General features: G+C 50.4%; 1 protein-coding gene across 11 annotated transcripts in view; it reads left to right on the forward strand.

Annotated features, from left to right (window-relative positions):
* Positions 1-18,764, forward strand: part of NRXN3 (neurexin 3) — a 1,769,272-nt gene that overhangs the window by 1,180 nt on the left and 1,749,328 nt on the right. The window lies entirely within an intron of this gene.

Here is an 18,764-nt window from a genome sequence, read left to right on the forward strand (position 1 = left end):
GGTCTTTCCCTCTCTCTTTTTTTTAACCACAAAACTTAGCTGCTCTAGAAACATCATCCTGATGACAAGGGAAAAAAAATCTCCCCCCCCAACCCCCTATCCCTTCCTAGGCCAGTGATGTAATACCAGCCTATGGGCTCGCCTGCTTTGCAGGTGACTTACCCTGTGATTACTTGTTAAAAAAAATAAATTTCTCCCTTCCTCCATTAAATGCATTCTTCTTTGGATTTGGATGTAGAAATATTGTCATGCAGTGCGAAAATTATATTTTTGATAACCATTACTGGGGTTTAGGTAAAGTAGGATTCCTCTTCTCTGATTATTATTTAAAAAAATTTTTTTTCTTTAAATACAAAGGTCAGAGATCACCCAGAGAGTGGGTGATCTAGCTAGGCTAGGATGGAGCAAGACAGAGTCGGACCAACTAGGAGAACTGGGAAAAGGGGAACTGTCATTTTCCGTCTTGCTCCGGTCATTCCCGCTTGGGGAGATAGTTTTCTTTTACCCCCACGATCCACCCTAACATTCTTAATTCTTCTTTGCCCTGGGTCCTGTGGATGGCCCTGGAGGGAGAGCGATGCTCCTTGTCACACCTGGGGGACTGTGTAGTTTTGGGGGTCAGATGACCGTTTGCCTTTGTGATGAAGGTTCCAATGGAAATTTGGACTCCCAGTGCACTGGGTGACTTAGTACCCAGGATAGTCTATCTGGGGGCACCTGGAGGTTAGGTCTGGGGAGCCCGAAGAACTAGCCCTTTATGAATTTGCTGTTCTGGGTAGAGCCTCCCTTCATCATCCAAGGGCTTCTGCGTCGCCTTTCAAGTTAAAATGGTCCTGCTGGTTATGATGGGCAAGTTTACCTAAGGGCTACTGGGTACGTGGCTGAAGGATGGAGGGGAGAGAGGGAGAGACATAGCAAGGCTGGCTTTTCTTTTTTTTTTTTTAATCTTCTGGCTTAATCTGCCTAAGTCATATTGGGGCGAACGATATTTCAGATGGGTGCTGGTTGTGCAGAGACATTCCTATTGTTTGATTTTTTTTTTTCCTTGGTTGGGGAGTGGAGAGTAAGGGCTCTTGGCCCATTTTCTGCAGCCTGGGGTTCATCTGGCGAGTCAGTCTTCCTTCTGGAAGAGGGGAAAAAGGCTGGACGCTGGAAGTTCGCTATTAAAGTGAGCAACAGGGCTGGGTTAATTAAAAAAAAAAAAAACAACTGGACTGTGCGAATGCCCTTTTCTGGAGTTTTCCAGCCCTTTCTAGTGAAATAACAATTTTCCAAAATTGCTTAAGATGAGGGGGGGGCCAGAAATCAAAGGGATTCTGGATTTTGAGAGACAACTACGTCTTTGCTTCTCTGGTAGCTCCCTGTTATTCATTATTAGGGGGTTGACGGAGGGCTGGCCTCCTTTTCTCGTTGATTTTAATGCTGCGTTTCTACTGAATATGTTGATGATTTGCTGCTTATATAAGGGAAAGGATGTATCGAGGTGGTTTGAGGCTTGGGGTTTTGAGATCGGCTACTGAGATTGGGTGGCGGTTGATGTATTTGTCGATGTGCATGGTAGGAAGGTCTTTTCTTTTGGGTGGTGGGGGATAAGGGGATGGTTGGAAAATGGTAGATGAGATGCTACAGCAAATGGGAACATGAGGAGAGACAGAGGTGAGCTCGGAAGTCACCGGTTGGCAGAATTTCTGTCCTGTATCCCCCTTTCTCTCGCTCCTTGGGGGGAAAAAAAATCCATTATCTCTAAAAACACATTATTCTTCAATTGGCCTTTTAGAGAAAAAAGGAGAAGGAGGGGAGGGGTTAATTTGGTGAGGGGGCTTGGTTGTAATTAGCCCACTGCTGCAAAACTGAGATACGGAAACCCATCAGCATCAGCTTTGGGGGCGCAGAGAGGCAGCGGAGGGATGGGGGACGGGTCGTCAGTCTCGGATGCACAGTGGAGCAGTGGGGTTGGCGTTTGGGCATTGTGTGTGTGTGTGTGTCTGTGTGTATCTCTGTGTGCGTGCAATTTTTTCCACCCTACCACCAATGTCCCCCTCCGTCCTCCCCCAGGTCTGCCATTCTCTTGCTTCCATTTGCACACACCCGCTCTCCCCTACCCCCATGTACCTCCTCCCCCCTTTCCTGGAGTCCTTTCTGCCTGGATGAGAAAATTCTGATTCTGATGGCTCTGCGGCTCTTTTCTTTTTTTTTTTGCAACACAACAGTGGTGCGATGGCCTTTCCTACATGCCACACGGATGCAGCCTTCTGATAGGAGCGCTAAGTCGGCACATCTACACACGCACTTTGCACACGCTCTTGCACACACACACACACACACACACACGCACTCTCCCACAGTCTCAGGCGATCGAGGGCTTGGTTCCGTTTGGTTTTCCAGCTCTCCCCACCCCTACGTCCACCATGGCTTCTCTCCACCGTCTTCATTCGGGAGACGCAGTCGCGGTACCCCCGTCTTCTCCCCACACCGCCCTCTGCTTTCTTCTCGCCAGCCTGCTTTCCCCAAAACTGTGGTGTGTCGCAGTTCATGGGATTAGCATGTTGGAGAGTCTTTGGGGGAGGGGACTTCATAGGAGGAGGATTGGAATGGGGGTAGATGACATTAATGTTTTTTTTTTTTTTCCCCTTTTGCCAAATAAGCACCCGGTGATAATGATCCAATTTAACCATCCGTGTAATATATGTTTGCGGCACACTGGAGGAAGGTTACCCGGGGAAAGCAGAGTCTGGACTGGGTTACCTCTGGGGAGATTTGATGCCTGGACAATAGAGACACAGATGCACGCCCCCCTCCCATCTCCACACACACATGTGCATGCTCCCACACACACACCCCAACACACAGCTCTGCTCGGTGGGCTGTGTCAAGCCAGAGGGCACTGCAGAATCTCCCAGGGTTGTCGTGGTTCGTTGAGAGGCTGGAGTGATGTCTTTGTCCTACCCAGCTCTCACTCTCCCCGATGATGTCTGATCTTAAATTTCTGGGTGGCCTTTGTGTGGCCTCGTGGCTGGGGTGGGGGTGGGTGGCGCTGGAGGGGTGATGCCCCGTGTGCCTCCAATTGGACAACCTGGATTGTCAACATGCAGTTGGAGCGGGGGGCTGCCTGCCTGTTTGTGCTGCGTGAGTGTGCTTGTGGGACGCGGACGTGCGCCTGGCTCTGGGGCGGTGTGGGGGTGACGCTCCCTGACCCTCACTTGTGGGGAGGACGGCAGAGAGCCGAGGTGCTCGGTGGGGGAGACAGGGCGACGGAGTGTTCCAGGGAGTTGAGAAGACTGGAGGGGGAGAAGGCGCTCCATCTCCGGCGGGAAGCCTCGTGAGCCAGCCTGGCTCCCTGGAGCAAGCCCGTGGGTGGGTGTGATCGTGGATGACGGGTGGGCGGATGCCGAAGTGGGGGGTGTGTGGCAAGGGACGAAGTGGGTGAAATTGAGGGTTTCCCTTGCCACCTCAGGAGCCCCGGACAGAGCCCAGAGATTGGCCCTGCCCTCCCGGGCACCAGCCACCCTTGGGCGGCTCGGCCTTGTCGGAGGCTGCAGCCCCAAAGAGCTGCAGTCGCCCTCGGCCGGGATGGCATCTGAGCACCCCCCCACCCCGTAGGTTTCTGGGCTCTGGCTGCCTTGACTACCAGACGCCATTTTCCCTTTGGCTAAAGGTGTGTCCCTCTTTATTAGCAATTATATATGAGATGGGAAAACATTTTTCCTAAGAGAGAGAAAAAAAAAAAATCCTTGGAGCAAAATGCTGATCATCGGACGTTTCCTACGTCCCTTCTCCCTTGCCAGGGCTGACCTTGAGCCGGTAGGGAGAAAGGGTTACGTCATTGCCGGAGAAAGGGGACAAATGAGGGGTAGGATGATGACTCGGAGGTGGATTCTTGGGCCAGACATCCAGAGGAGAAGGCTCTTGGGATCCCCCTGCTGCGTTCCCCTTGTATCAGCCTTGTGTGTGGATGGGAGCCTTGCAAAAGTTGAAGCATCCCTTCCAAAGCTCACTGCCGAGAAATTCGCAGGCCTGGTGCCTCGGTTCTTGCTGCCATCAGGCCCGGCCTCCCTCAAGCACGTACCTGCTGGGGGAGGGACCGCCAAGTCTTGCCGCAGCTCTGACCCTGGAGGGCACCCCTGGCTGCTCTGCAGATGGCGAGGTGTGACTGGGCCAGCCACAGGTGGCAGTCCTGGGCCTGGGCAGGGCTCCGCAGGGCTCTGCTCCAGTGAGTCCTCCTCCGAGAGGCCTCGCCTAGAGGGCCATCTGAAATAACCCCATCCCCGCTTGCCTGGCCACTTTCCAGCCCATTTCTTGGCCTTTAATTCTCATCAGCTACTCACCACCTAACGCTCCAATACCCGCCGAGTGTTAAGGTAATCTTGTCTGTCTCCCCCTGGAAGCAGGCTCCATGAGGTCAGGGTCTTTGTCTCTTTGGGTTCACTGCAGTGTTATCAGTGCCTCGGACATTTTCTGGCATGTCGTAGGTGCTCAGCAAATATTCGCTGATTGGCAGAAAGAACCATATGGATTTGGCGTTGGGGGTTCTAACCTTGGAACCTGTCTTCTGGGAGAGCCAAACTTTGCCACTGGCTGTCCCTGCCTCCAAGTCCAGATCTGCTAGAGGGACTGTAAAGTGCAACGTTCAAGCCCAATAGAAGGGTCTTCTCCAGGCCTGGCTGAGTGACTCTGCCTCCTTCATGGTCCCACTAATGATAGTCGGTCATTGTCATCAAGTTGTAGTAACGGTAATAGTAGTGATATGGCTACCATATCGGATGTGCTTAATATATACCAAGTTCTGTAAAAGTTTCTTTTCTTTTTTTTTTACATTCAGTATCTCTGTTAATTTTCCACACAGCCCAGTGCAGTATGTAGTCAGTCCTCTGTATTCATGGGCTCTGCATCCTCGGAGATGGAGGGCCAACCACGCTGCATCATTTTATGTAAGAAACTTGATCATCTGCAGATTTTGGTATCTGGGAGGGATCCTGGAATCAATATCCCACAGATGCTGAGCAATGACTGTGCTGTTAAACCCTGCCTTTGACAGAGGAGGAAACTGAGACTTAGATAAAGTAAGAAGGTACAATGGCAGATCAGGGATTTGCACTCAAATCTTTCTTATCCCAGAGCCCAAGCTTGTGACCCTTCTATTATACTATTAGAGGTAAAAGGGAGATGAACCACCGTCTCAGTCAGAACTCTCCAACACAGATGAGAAAACTGAAGCCTAGAGACATTCAATGGCTTGTCCAGAGTCATATGCCAAGTCTGATGGAGAGACAAAGCTGGAATCCAGGTTTTCTGGCTGTCCGGGCCATGTTCCTTCTATACCGCCGTGCTGGGTCTATGGGACACAGGCTCCTTCTCAAGGAGAATGGTGCTGGCGGCTTCCTGAGGTGCCCTCTGAGTTTCCTTCCTCCTTGGTCAGAGTGGGGTGGGCCTTGTGAGGTGGGGGGGAGTAGCTGTGCCTTTAAAGGGGGCTGCTTCCCGCAGAGCTGGAAGGAGATTGGGGGAGGCTGGGGGCTGTACTCCAAGGTCATTAGAGTCGCTGGGTATGGGTCAAGGTCACGCCCTGAGTTTGCTGGAGGAAGAGGCCCCAGTGGGGTGCTCTGGGTCCTCAGTCCCGTGTAGCCCTGTCCATTGTGGTCATGCTCAGATGCAGCAGGGGCTCCGTTCAAGGTCTGGATCCAAAGACCGGGCAGCTTGTGACCTTCTCACAGACTGCTGTAGCCCTTCTCAGGAAAGCGAGGTGTGGGCCCAGATACTAGCCTCACTGTGCTTCATTTTGGTTTCCAGAAGCTGGCCGGAGAGTGTGAGGTCATGGAAGGGCAAGGGCTCTTACTCGTCCCTGTGCTCCAACCTAGGCTTGGACTTGACCGCGACTCAGGAAGGGATTAGACATCCTAGGCTTGAGTATGTGTGTCTGTGTCTGTCTGTCTGTCTGTGTATTCTGGGGCCGGGGAGTGGGAGACCAGAGCAAAGTAGATTCTGAGAATCTGGGAAGCCTTACCTTCTGCCAGGACCTTGAGACAGGGTGAGAAGCTGTTTTTGTGTGACTTTGAGATGGGGTGACCAGTTGCCCTGGTTTGTAGAGACAGGCCCATTTAGGGTTTGGTCCTAGTGTAATTATGAGCTCTCAAAAGTGTCCTGGTTTGGATGATAAAATATATGGTCATCCTTCTTTGGGATGACATCACCCACTTTCTGTTCTTGAGATAGAGAAAAGGTGTGCCAGAAAGGAAAATCAAATTTTAGGGCAAGAAGGTGCCTGGGAGAAGAGCCTTCCCCGAGAGGTGCTTCCTCTTGTCCCCCATTTCTACAGGATTAAGACCTTAATTTCCTGACTACTCCTGCTACCAACATGACGACTACTAACCTAACTCCATTACTACAACTATTTCTGCTAGCCAACGTTTGGGTCCTGACTGTTTGCCAGTTACTCTGCTAAGCACTTGACATGCACTGTCCCACTTAACCTTCCCACCACTTTATAAGATGGGTTCTCTTAACAGTTTGGTATGACAAGCAAACAAACTGAGCCCTAAATAAGTTAGGTAACATGGGCAAGGTCATGCAGGAAGGAAGTGATGAGATCACGTTCAAACCCAATGACCTGGCTCTGATATTCACACTGGGTCACAATGTATCTGTGGGCCAGTCCTGTGGTCCACCCTGTCCGGGAGCTGAGCTGCCTGCTGGGCTGTTGGATCACAACCCGGGACTTGGTGAGGGATGCTGCTGCTGAGTGGCATGTTAGGCTTAGGGATGGGAGGCTGCTGGGGGTCTTTCTGATGGCCCTTTAGAGACTCTGTTTCCTGTGGTGACTCAGTTACCTTGGTCAGAAGAGGGAGCTGAGGAGGGAGCTTAGGTTGTTTGGGATGGTGGTGGGCAGGCAGAAGGCAGAGAACCCGCACCCTGTCTGGCTCTGCTTTGCTCTGTGGCCCTGATCCCTGATGGGCCACACTCGCCCTGGCCCTAACAGTGGGGGCTGGCCCCCAGTGGGAGATTCCGGCGAGTGGACAATCGGCTAGCACCTGCTCTCGGCAGAGCATCGTGGTCTGCCGTATTTCCTGTAATGGGTGGTGTCCTCATTTGTCTGACAAGGAGGCCGTCGGTCAGGAGGGTTAAATAGCTTGTCTAGGACCACACAGGGAGAAGTCGCAGACCTCGGACCCAAGCTTGGGTCTGACCCCTGAATTCCTGCTGTTTCGGAGTCCTTGCCCTGCCCGCTACACTGAACCCTGGAGTAGAAGTGGTGGGAGCTGGAAGGTCTGAAAGGGGAGGCAGAGGAGGAAATACCCCAGGAGGAGGTGTTCAGATCAGCCCCTGAGTCTGGGGGCTGGAGAGGGCGTCTGGGGCCCATCTTCTGCTCAGCCACCCCTGGGTCTTCTCCCTCCTCCAGCCAGGGGAAGACGGCCGCTGAACTCTCAGCTGGATGAGTGCTGGTTCTGGTTTGGAGGGAAGGGGGAGATGGGCCCATCCACACCTTGCAGAAGTCCCGAAGGAGGTACCTCCTTCTGCAATCATGTTAGAGGTGTGTTAGTCACTCAGTCATGTCCAACTCTTTGTGACCCCATGGACTGTAGCCCACTGGATTCTCCTGTCCATGGAATTCTCCAGGCAAGAATACTGGAGTGGTTTGCCATTTCCTTCTCCATGGGATCTTCCCCACCCAGGGATCAAACCTGAGTCTCCTGCACTGCAGGCAGATTCTTTACCATCTGAGCCACCTGGGAAGCCGTAATATATGCACTGACATCTGGTTCCCTTCCTTCCCCTGTATCAGTGTCTGAGGACCAAGGATAAGATGGGACGGGTGGTCTCTCTGCCTAGAGACTGGAAGGGAGGATACACAGTGGAGGGAAGTTGGGATTCCCCAGCTGGAGGACTCCAGGGAGAAAGGGGAATTTTTTTCTTGGTTGAGAAGCAGGGAATAGGAGTAGAGGATTTTTCTCACTCGGGGGATGGTCTGTGGCCCCCAAGCTGAGCTGCATTAGCTTCATTGCAGTCCCATTGAAGACTGTGTTTATTTTTCCAATAATGTGTTAATTAAACATCGATTTCCGGGTGGAAGAAAGGGAATTGGATTGCCAGAGCTAAATGGAGTGAGGAGGATGGGGAGCTGGTGAGAGGGGCCCAGGCTGGAGTCAGCATTCTTCAGCATCACCCCGGGAGGGGTGGTGGGGAGGCAAGGCTGCCTCCTCCCCTGGCCCCACATTTGGAATTTTCAGCTCCCTGTGAGCCTCTAGGAGACATCTTTTCTTCCCTTTGGCTGCCAGAGCAGATGGAGTTGGCTCTTTGCTGACCCTTGGTTCAAGCGGGGAGAAGCCATCACTCTCCACCTTCTCTAGTATCTTTTATTTATTTATTTATTTTTTGAGTGACCCTGTGGCAGGCCTTGTGCTTGGCACTCTACATAGGCTAGCTCATTGGCTTTTAAAGTAAACGCAGGATTAGCATTTCTTTATACCCCCACTTTGGAGATGCGGAAACTGAGGCTCAGAGAAGTTAGGTAGCAAATTCAAGAGCAAAGAGGTGGGCAAGCTTGGCAAGAAAAATGGGGCCCTAGAAGAGTGTCTGAGATCAGCAGAATAGCATCAAGGATCCAAACCCCTCTAAAGGCAAAAAGGAAAAAAATGAAGCAACAGAGAATGACTTGTTATTTTATCATCAACTAAGATGGATGGAGCTTTGACTATGTGCCAGCAACCATGTTAAATGCTTTGCATATACAGTTGTGAGGATGCAGTGAGCAAGTGTTAAGTAATGATATTCCCATTACAGAGGGGAGAAAAGTGGGACTTGAAGAGATTACCTGACTTGCTGAGGTTGCAGGGTTGGTAAATGGTGGCGTTGGGATAAAAATTAGGTAAAGAGAACTTGGGGACCTCTTTGTAGCTGTGTTCTTTTGTCTCATACATGCTGAGGACACGGATGCCTGCTCAGCAAGTCACCTTCAACTTCTGGGAGGTGGAGACTTGGGTCTTTTAGGATGGATCCTCTAACCAGATCCTGAGCCTCAGAAACCCCAGTCTCGCAATGTGAACCACACTGTCTGTTTCTTTCTCCGTCCATGACCGCTCAGGCCGAGCCTCTGGTGGGTAAAGGCTCTTCTGGGTGCTTGTGGTATCTGGAGCCTGCATTAGTGAGCTGGGTGGGGCGGGTAAGTTAGAGCAGTAGTTCTCAGACTTGGCTGCATGTCAGAATCACCATAGTAAGATCCTAGACCTATGCGATCTTAGACTGCAACGCATACCAAATAATCAATCCTTGGGGGTAAGATTCCAGGATCAGTATATTTAGAGCTTCCCAGGTGATCCATCAGACCTGTAAACTGGTGATTCAGAATAGCTGCTGCTGCAAAGCAGCTGTGGGTAGAATAGGGCAGTTTCTGTTTCCAGAGTTAGGTTAGAAATGCAGAAGTAATTGGTTACACATACCTAGTATCCAGTGGGGCAGCCCTTATACTGGTCAGTTTTCTTCTCATTGGAACAGCAGCTTTCGGACTTTGGTACACATCAAAACATCTGGGGAGCTCTCAGAAAATGCGCGTCTTCAGGCTCCACTGCAGATCTGATGGAAAAATTCTAGGGTGGCCCAGGAGTCTGCTTCAGAGGCAAGCTCCTTCTGTGGGCTGGGTGAGGTCATAATACCCGGGGCCAGCCCCGGGGTCTCCTTTCTTTCCTGCACATGATGTCCGTGCATCTGAAGCCCTCTCTCTTTGGAGAGGTGGAAAGGTGAGGACAGGGACAGCTTGTTGCTCCATGAGTTCTGGTCTCCCGTGCTCAGGGCTGGCTGTCCGTTGCTAACACAGGAAGTCCTGCGCTCGCCGCCCGGGTCCCTGCTACCGAGGTTAGTGTCCTTGGTTAGTGTCCTGCATGCAGGCTGCCCTGAGGGAGTAGAGAATGGTCCCATCCTGGAAACCCTGCAGCCTTCCTTCCTGGGTTTTAACAAAAAAAAAAAAAATCAGAGTAGATCTCTGGATGACTTGAGGGTTGGGGAGTCTGTCAGCAAAGTGCCCTGAGTCCTCCCCCAGGATCGGCGAACAGCTTCTCTGGGGCTCATTTTAAACTTTTCTTCCAAAACTGTCAAAGAATAGAGAATGGTAAGAGACTCTCAGAGCTGGAAGGGACCTTGGTGATTATCCATGCCAACATTAATGTTCTCTACATTTATTCATCCAGCAGGCTACTATATCCAGGCACTGTACCAGGTGCTGGGAATACAGCCACACTCAAGGGAGACACTTGGTTTGTCCCTCATGGAACTTAAACTTGGGTGGAGGGAGCAAATATTAAACAACACAAAGAAATACATAATTAGAAACGATGATGAATGCATGGAGAGTTATGGAAAACTAATTTAGAATGATGGGATCAAGGGGGGGAAATGATAGCTAAAATTTATTAAGTGTTCACTATATGTAGCCCCTGTTGTAATGGTTTCACATGTATCACTTAGTCCTCACAATGAGTCTTGGAGGGAGGGAGGTACTGTTATTGTTCCCTTGTTATAGATGAGGAAACTGAACCATGGCGAGGTGTCCAGGCTGGAACTAAAACTGAGGTCTGTCTGGCCATCCTACCCTCTCTAACATTCCACCTCTGAGTGGGGAGATGGCTTGGAAAAAGTGATGTTTGCACAGGGAGCTGAAGGATGAGTTGGGGGTGAAAAAAAACCAGAGAAGTTAAGAAAATGCTGATAATCTTGACCCCGTGTGGAACTCTTAGATGCTAAGCACTGTGCAGAATGCTTCATGGAAATATCTCACTGAAAGCCTGCGACAGCTCGGAATGGTAGGAATTCTTTCTCCCTCCTCTGCAGGCTAGGAAACCAAGGCTTTGAGAGGTCACGTTGGGTGTGCTAATCGTGAACTGTGGGTGGCAAGGGGGATCCCTCCAGAGCCCTTAGATCTGCTTGTTCTGGGTCGAGGAGAACCGGAGGAAGGAGAACACAGGTCCTGTTTGGGGCCTGGCTGCCCCTCTGCTGTGAGCCATCTCCATTTGTCTTCTCTCTGGCAAGAGCCCCTAGTCCGGCTTTGTTCTCGGTCTGCGGGTCCAGGAGCCCTCGGCAATGCTTGTCCTCTGTCTCCCTCTTCCCTCCTCCTCCTTCCAGCCCACCTGTTGCTAACTGGTGAGATGCTTGTCCCCTGCAGTTCCATCCTTCCTCCTCTGTCTGGTGCCTCCGTGAACACCCTCCCTGTGTTCACCTGCGGTCCCCTCTGCCCTTGAGTCATGTGGTCCCCCTGGCCCATCTTGAGTTGCTCTACACTGGGCAGATGTGAATCGAGGTGGGAAGGAGGACAGGGACTTGGGCCATAAATGTGGTCTAGAGCTATGAGAGAAAGAGACAAGAAGACATGAGAAGAAGAGGAGATGGGTTAATGGGTCATTGATAAAAATATTAAATTCCTGGAAAGCTTGCCAGGACATGAGAGTTCATTTTCAGCCTGACCTGCAGGTGAGTGAATCTGCACAGGTAGACAAGCGCCCCATGAGATGGAGGCTGAATTCACTTCCAGGGATGGCAGGATGGTTCTGGCAAAGCAGGGGGAATACCAGAAGTGAGCAGGCTAGCTTTTCATCTGCGTTTCTGCTAGCCTTGGAGCAATGGGGCTTGCCTGAATGCTGGGCTCTGACTCTGATGAGGCTAACACTTGAAGGCAATTGCTTGACTCTCCAGATGCCTGGAATCAAGACACAAAAGGGAGGGCGGGGAAGCTTTCTCTGAGAAGGGGTGGGATGTGTGGGAGGGAAAAAGTTGGCTTGTGTGTAGGTTGCGAGTTTGGATGACAGTCACTCTTCCTTTTTTTGTATATGTGTAGCCACCCCCTTTATTATTATTTTTTTACAACAATTAACTCCTTATAAAAGTGACTTAATGATTTTCTTATTGCAAAATATTATATGTTCATTAGAGAGCATTTAGAAAATATTGGGGGAAAAGCCCCCTGTAAGTCCCCACTCCAAAAATAACCAATGGGGAAATTTCGACATCTATTTTTCCAGCTTAACGTCTAAGCATCCACAATCTAGAGTGTGCTGTTCTGTTTCTAAAGACATTCATTCACTCATTTAACAAGCACGAATTGAGTGTCCGCTCTGTACCAGGCCTTAAAACCACATTTTGGAGGCTGTCATGCTAGCTCGAGATAGACTTAAGGATGCATCGTGAGCACTTCCCACAACAGCCACTCGTGCTGTTGAGCTTCCAGATTTAGATTTGGGGTGTAATGAGGCAGTTGGCAAATTCTGGCGTCTCAGGTCTCATGTCTTAAGAAGGAAGGGAAGATTGTTGAGCCTTTATCCTCAGCACAAAAGGCAGGTGCTGTGTTAGACTCCTTGGGAGAGAAGGTGTTCCTTTACCTAGGCAATAATGGAGGGACAGAAAAGGTTTGGAGGGTGGGAAAAGCCCCAGCCCTTTAGTGTTAGAGTCCGGTGTAGGAGCAGAACTCTGGAGGTGGGATGGAGAAGTCTCTGGATTTGGCAGCGTTGAGGGCAAGGAGGACACTGCCTGGCTGACACTGGCTTTTCAGACCACTGAGCCACGTCTAGAATGAGGTCCATGTAGGTGCATTTGATCCATCCCAGCCCAGGGCAGGGAAGAGGAAAGGCGGAACGAGAGAGTAACCACAGGGGACGCAGCCAGTCTTCATCTGTCGGCACTGTGCTCCCGCAGACTTTGTCATTTTTCAGAAAGAAGGGGCTAAGAATATTTTAGGGAAGCCGGAGGGTTGGTGCTGCTTGCAGAATACTTCAGAAGGGCCTGTAGTTTCCCAGGTAGAGCCTGACGTGCAGGAACCGGTGTTCATGTTTTCTGGATTTGAGTGTTTTATTCCTTTCACAGCGTGGACATGCTTGGTGCCTCCAGGATCAGTTTTGATTGATAGGTGCTTCACAACATCACCGTTTCCTCAGGGACCTGATAGCTTCAGAGCTGCTGTGCTGGTTCCCATTTATGTTTAACTGGCCCTTACTGGGCTGTGACGTGCTCTGAACCGTGCTTGGAGAATTAATTTGCTTTAAGTTGGAAAAGTCAATAGGATACTTTCTCTGTTCCTTGACATGGAGGTAGAAGCCTTTTTACTAGGAGATCCCCTGTGAGCTGGCAAAAGGGGACTTTTCGGACTTGGTGATTTTCCTCCAAGTGGAAGTCTCTATCGGTAGCTGAAAATTGAGCTAGAATATGGGGGATAAAAAGAGCAGGCTACTGGTGAGGGCATGATGCTCTCGGGATTCAGGATGGTCAGATTGCTCTGAGTTGGCTTTGGAGGGAACTCCAGCCTTGGGGCAGAAGAGCTGTGTGTGAATATTAGCTTTGTTGTTCATAGCCACATGGCCTTGGACATGCAGCTTTGAAGTTTCAGAGGATGGCTATGAAGGACCTCCTGTATGTCAGGGCTGGCTTGGACGTGTGATTGCTTCTGGATTTGAGGCGGCCCTACAGTAGCAGGGAGAACGGAGCTCTAGGTCTCTGAGGGGCTGCTTTGTGCTTGCACGGTGTCTAAGCTGCTCTCTTTGCGTGCTCTCCAGATCCTCATGCTGGCCCCGAGGCAGGTAGCAGCGTCTTCATCCCATTATTGAGATAAATGGAAGCTCAGAGAGGTAAAGACGCTTACCCAAGGCTTCTCGGCAAGTGAATGAGGTGTAAATCCAGTGGTTTCTGACTTCAAAGCCTGCAGTGTCCTGAATATCAAGACTTGGCAAGGGGAGCATGAGTTTCGGTGTCACACATGCAGATCTAGGGTCAGTTCATTTCAGTCGCTCAGTCATGTCCGACCTTTTGTGACCCCATGGACTGCAGCACGCCAGGCCTCCCTGTCCATCACCAACTTCCAGAGTTTACTCAAACTCATGTCCATTGCGTCAGTGATGCCATCCAATCATCTCATCCTCTGTTGTCCCCTTCTCCTCCTGCCTTCAATCTTTCCCAGCATCAGGGTCTTTTCAGATGAGTCAGTTCTTCCCATCAGGTGGCCAGAGTGTTGGAGTTTCAGCTTCAGCATCAGTCCTTTCAATGAATATTCAAGACTAGGGTAACTCCCTGCTTGTTATTCATTAGCTAAGTAGATACTTCACTTCTGGTACTTCACTTGAACTTAAACTCCATCATGACTGCTACCCCAAGGCTACTTCAGAATGAGAAAATTCACAGGTCCAAGGCAGCCCTGCAACATAGTAGCTCCTATATAGAGAGAACTATATAGAGACTATATAGTTGTTCTCTGAAGCTTCAAAGCCAAGCATCCAAGGGTATATGTGTATTGATAATAAAGCTAATATTCAAGTGTCATTATCTATAAATCAGAGATAATAATATCAGATTTACAGTTGGGGATGGCTCAGAATCAAATGACTTGTCTGAGGTCATCTAGTAGCTGGTAATGTGATTCAGCCAGAGTTAGAACCCTTGTGGTTTAATCCACACTCTTTCCCCTTTTCTCTACTACTTTGTGGTCCTGCCTGGTATAAAGGAGCCACAGCCACTGTAATAACTGTGGTGATAATCATTATTTTCTGTTGATCAGATTCTGCTAATAGGAAGCTTCTGGTAAGGGATCAGAGAGGCGAGGAGGTTTTCTTTTTATCTTTCTCTTTCCCTCCTAATATGTCTCCCAGGGTTTTTTCTTGGGGAGTAGGAATTGGGGAAATGAGCCTAGGGCTAAGTGGAAAGGTGAGCTTTTAGCAAGTAAGGTTTGGGGGCATGTGGGGTAGGTCAAAGCAGGAGGTGAGAGAAATCATCAGATGGCTGGGTAGAACATGCTGGAGTCTTTTGTGTGCTACAGATGGAAGGGGAGTCAATAGGAGGTAGTGTTGGGGAACTTGGGCTCACTGTGCCTTCTTAGAATTTTCTGAAGTTTGTATTCAGTAAACTAGCATGTCGGGAGCATCCATGTTATATGAGTATGCTCCTCACACCCTGTAAGGTTGATACTGTCACGCTCATTTAGGGGTGGAGGAATTAAATTACTCATGACTCCAGAGCTTCCCTTATGGCTCAGCTGGTAAAGAATGCACCTGCAAATGTGGGAGACCTGGGTTCGATCCCTGGGTTGGGAAGATCCCCTGGAGAAGGGAAAGGCTACCCACTCCAGTATTCTGGCCTGGAGAATTCCATGGACTGTGTCGTCTGTGGGGTCGCAAAGAGTCGGACACTACTGAGCGATCTTCACTTTCACCCCAACCAGTGAGCCTCTGAACCAGGATTCAAAACAGGGCTACAGGATCCAAAGTTTTTCCATTATAGAAAACTTGTATTTGAAAACCTTGCGCTTTCTGCATGTTTCAAAGACTCTTAAATGATTCTAGTCTAACCCCACCCTCTGATAGCTGAGGAAACTGGGGTTTAGAGGTCAAATGATTTGACCAAGGTCCCACAGTGGGAGGAACCACTTTGAGGTCAAGGTGACAGCATCTCCAGGTAATGGTTAGTAAAGATAAGTAGCAGACACCGGGAGTGCCTGCCCAGGCAGGGAACTGACAAGAAATGATGGGGCATTTGGGCCACAGTGCTGTAGGAGTGTGTTTAGAGCCTGATTTTGGGTCTGTAGGAAGATTTGGGACAAATCAGGAAACCAAGGCAAATGCCCATGCATAAGAGCTAGACCTGACTTTGGGCCCTAGATGCTGTGGATGCTCAGGCAACAAGAACAATTGCTGATCTCCTAAGGAGGTAGGGCTCAGCTTACTGAATTGGGAAGGTGCAGGCTGCCACATGACTTGAGTTTTTGGCTGTGTGGTGGTTATGATCTGGATTTCTTGAGGCCTGACACCTGATCTCTGGAATCAGACTAACCCACACGTGCAGATGGTGAGTCTGTTCTTGAATACAGACTCTGGTCAAGTTACTTCCCCTCTCAGAGTCTCAGGTTTGCCATTTATAAAACAAAGTCATAACCACCCCCACTGCTTAGCTGGGAATATTAAGTGAGGAGTTGCAGGTTGACTGCTCAGTTTAGGGCTCTCAGAATTAATTATATGTCTGGTCTGGACCTCTCACTTGAGCTCAGACTTGTATCCCCACCTGCTTGATCACAAACTCTACCTATTTGTTTAATACTATTTCAACTTAAATTGATATGCTTTACCATCCTTTGATTATACCTCCTATCCCCACCTGCTCTTCCCAGTCTTCCTCATTTTAGAAGTGGGCAACCCCAACCTCTTAGTTGCTCACCCTGACACACTTAGGATTGTTTTTGATTCCTTCCTTGCTCTCTCGTCCCATGTTCAATCTATCAGCCAAGCCTGTAGCCTCTCCCTTAAAAACAAGATCCAGTATGTATCCAGACATCTTATCCCAGTGGTCCACGCCACCACCGCCACCCCTCACCTGCACTATTGCAGTGACGTTCCTACTGGACTCCTGCTTCTAGTCTTGACTCTATACCTTTTCTCCTTCCCACAGCAGGCAGGAATGATCCTTTAAAATGAAAATCTGGTTATGTCATTGCACTCAAAATTCTCCAGTGGCTTCAGGTGCCACCTGAGTGAGCCTCAGAGTCCTAAGTATGACCAGCAAGCCCCACCAGATCTGAGCTCAGCACCTTCCTGCCTTCCTCTCCTCCCACTTTCCTTTACACACGTGCTGTTGCAGTCATACGGGTCTCCTTGCTGCTCCTGGGACTTGATAAGCCCAGCCCAGTCTCCACACCTTTGTCCTGGCTGTTTGCTCACTGTTTCCCGCCCCCAGGTCTCTATGGAAGTGAAGCCCATTGGACAAGCCTTCCCCAGCCACCCTTTCCAGAATGGCCCTTGCCTCCCCCGTCCGCTCCCCTCCTTACCTTACCTGACTTTCACAGCACGTGTTGCACATGTTACACACGTGTTTGCTTGGCCCCTTGTCTGTCTGCCCCAGTGGGACCTCCGCACCCGAGGGCGGGCTGGGGCTTGGTTTTGTTCACAACTGGCGCCTTGAGCGAGGGAAGTACTCGGTGAACACCCGCCGGGTGAATGCGCGCCCTCCTTCCTGCCTCCACGGCTCGGGTCTCTTGTTACACCCGGCCACTTCTCGCCTAGTCCTTGAGGGTCAAATGAGAATGATTCATCATCCTTAGTTGTCTTTCATGAACGACCTTTACAGACAAGACCTGGGACTTTTGGAAGCAACTTTATATTTTTTCTCATTTTAAAAAGGAATGCATGTGGCCATGTACATTGTGGTGGGGTGGGGTGGGGCAGAAAATAAAAGCAACGTTCAGTAGATGGAGAAAGGCATGAAGACGAACATGGAGATCAGCTGGAATCCCTCCTCCCAGGGAGAACCCCTGTCACTGTCTGGGTACCCACCCCGCAGACTGTCCTCCAACGCACAGGTGCTCTTTCTTGGGGAGAGGATTGAACTGGGAGGAGTGGGCGACAAAGAAAGGATGTTATTAAGGAAACAGGTAGCAAGATGACAATGACACCAACAGTGCTGTCTGGTGGAGAGTGGTGTGACTAGGAATTGGCAGAATTCGGTCTCATCAGCGACTCTCTTTCATATATTAAGAAAGCCGTTTGTTTCTCATCAGATAAGGGTCTCACACAGGGAAGAGGAAGAGACACCTCAGGAAAGCTACAAGGGAAATTCATTTCCCTTTAATTTGGTTATTTTTCAAAGCATCTTACTTGGATGGCGCTTTCTTTAAGGCCGCAAGAACTGTGTGGTTCAGGGCCAGCAGCATGCTAACTGGGGTTGGTGGGGCTGGGCTGGAGACGGGGGACTGCCAGCAGTGGAGGGACCCCTTACCTGGGGTCAGGAGCTTTACCTACAGTCGTTATCACACTTCATTCTCATGGCGACCTTGGGCGTGCAGCAAGTTGATGTGAGTTGCCTTTTATGGATGAGAGCATAGAGGGTTGGAGGGGTGCAGTGACCTCTCCAGGTATACCTCTCAGGAGCAGTGTGTGATCCAAACCCCAGCTGCCGGACTGCAGTGTCTGTGTCAGTAACCGCAATGAAACACGCTCCCAGAGTGGTCAGAACGGACAGGGGGGCGGGCCAGCGTGGAAGTGCGTTAGATGGAGCTGGGGGAGGAGGCTGGGGGATCTGCCAGCCCCCAGAGTTGCTCTTGCACGTGGCCAGATGGGCTGTGAGGGTCTGGTTCTGTGTCTTTGACTGGACCAGACAGGTCCAGCGTTCCTGTGATGGCATTGGAAATTTGGAGTTGGTACCACCCGTGTGAAATAAAGAGGACCATCCTGAAATGGGCATGACAGGGGTCCCAGGCGACTGTTCACATTACTCTGCAGCTCAGGACTTTCGTGGCAAGGGACGCCCTGCAGATGAATGTGGAATCCCAGAAATTTAGAGTAAATAGGGGTATTAAACCACCCCTTCTCCTCTCTGAGCTGCGTGCAAACTCCAAAGTATCTGGCCCGGGGGATGGGGACTGGGGATGGGGTCGGGGGTGAGGTTTGTATTCATGAAGAGCACACCAGTGTCAGGGAACTGAGGTGCAGAATCTTAAAATCCCGGTGGGGACGGTACCATGAGGCCCCAGCAGAGCGTCTGAGTTACAACCCTGCCCTCTTCTGCACCTGGAGCATGGCGTGTCTGTGTGTGCGTGGACGCACACGCGCGTGGCTGCATGGTCGGTTGCTGTTTGGATATTGTTACCCTGCGTAAGGGCAGGAGGTGGCTCCTGGGAATTAGTGCTGCTCAGATGTTAAGCCGATACGTCCACTCAGCTCTTATCCACAGAGTGAGGAGATGCCTGTGGTTTCACTGTCACTCCCGAGTCTTGAGACCCGGGCAGGAAGGAGGAGGAGAGGAATTCTTCACTCAGGTGGTGG

The sequence above is a fragment of the Cervus canadensis genome, chromosome 6 (genome assembly GCF_019320065.1).
Source record: "Cervus canadensis isolate Bull #8, Minnesota chromosome 6, ASM1932006v1, whole genome shotgun sequence".
NCBI classification, from domain to species: Eukaryota; Metazoa; Chordata; class Mammalia; order Artiodactyla; family Cervidae; genus Cervus; species Cervus canadensis.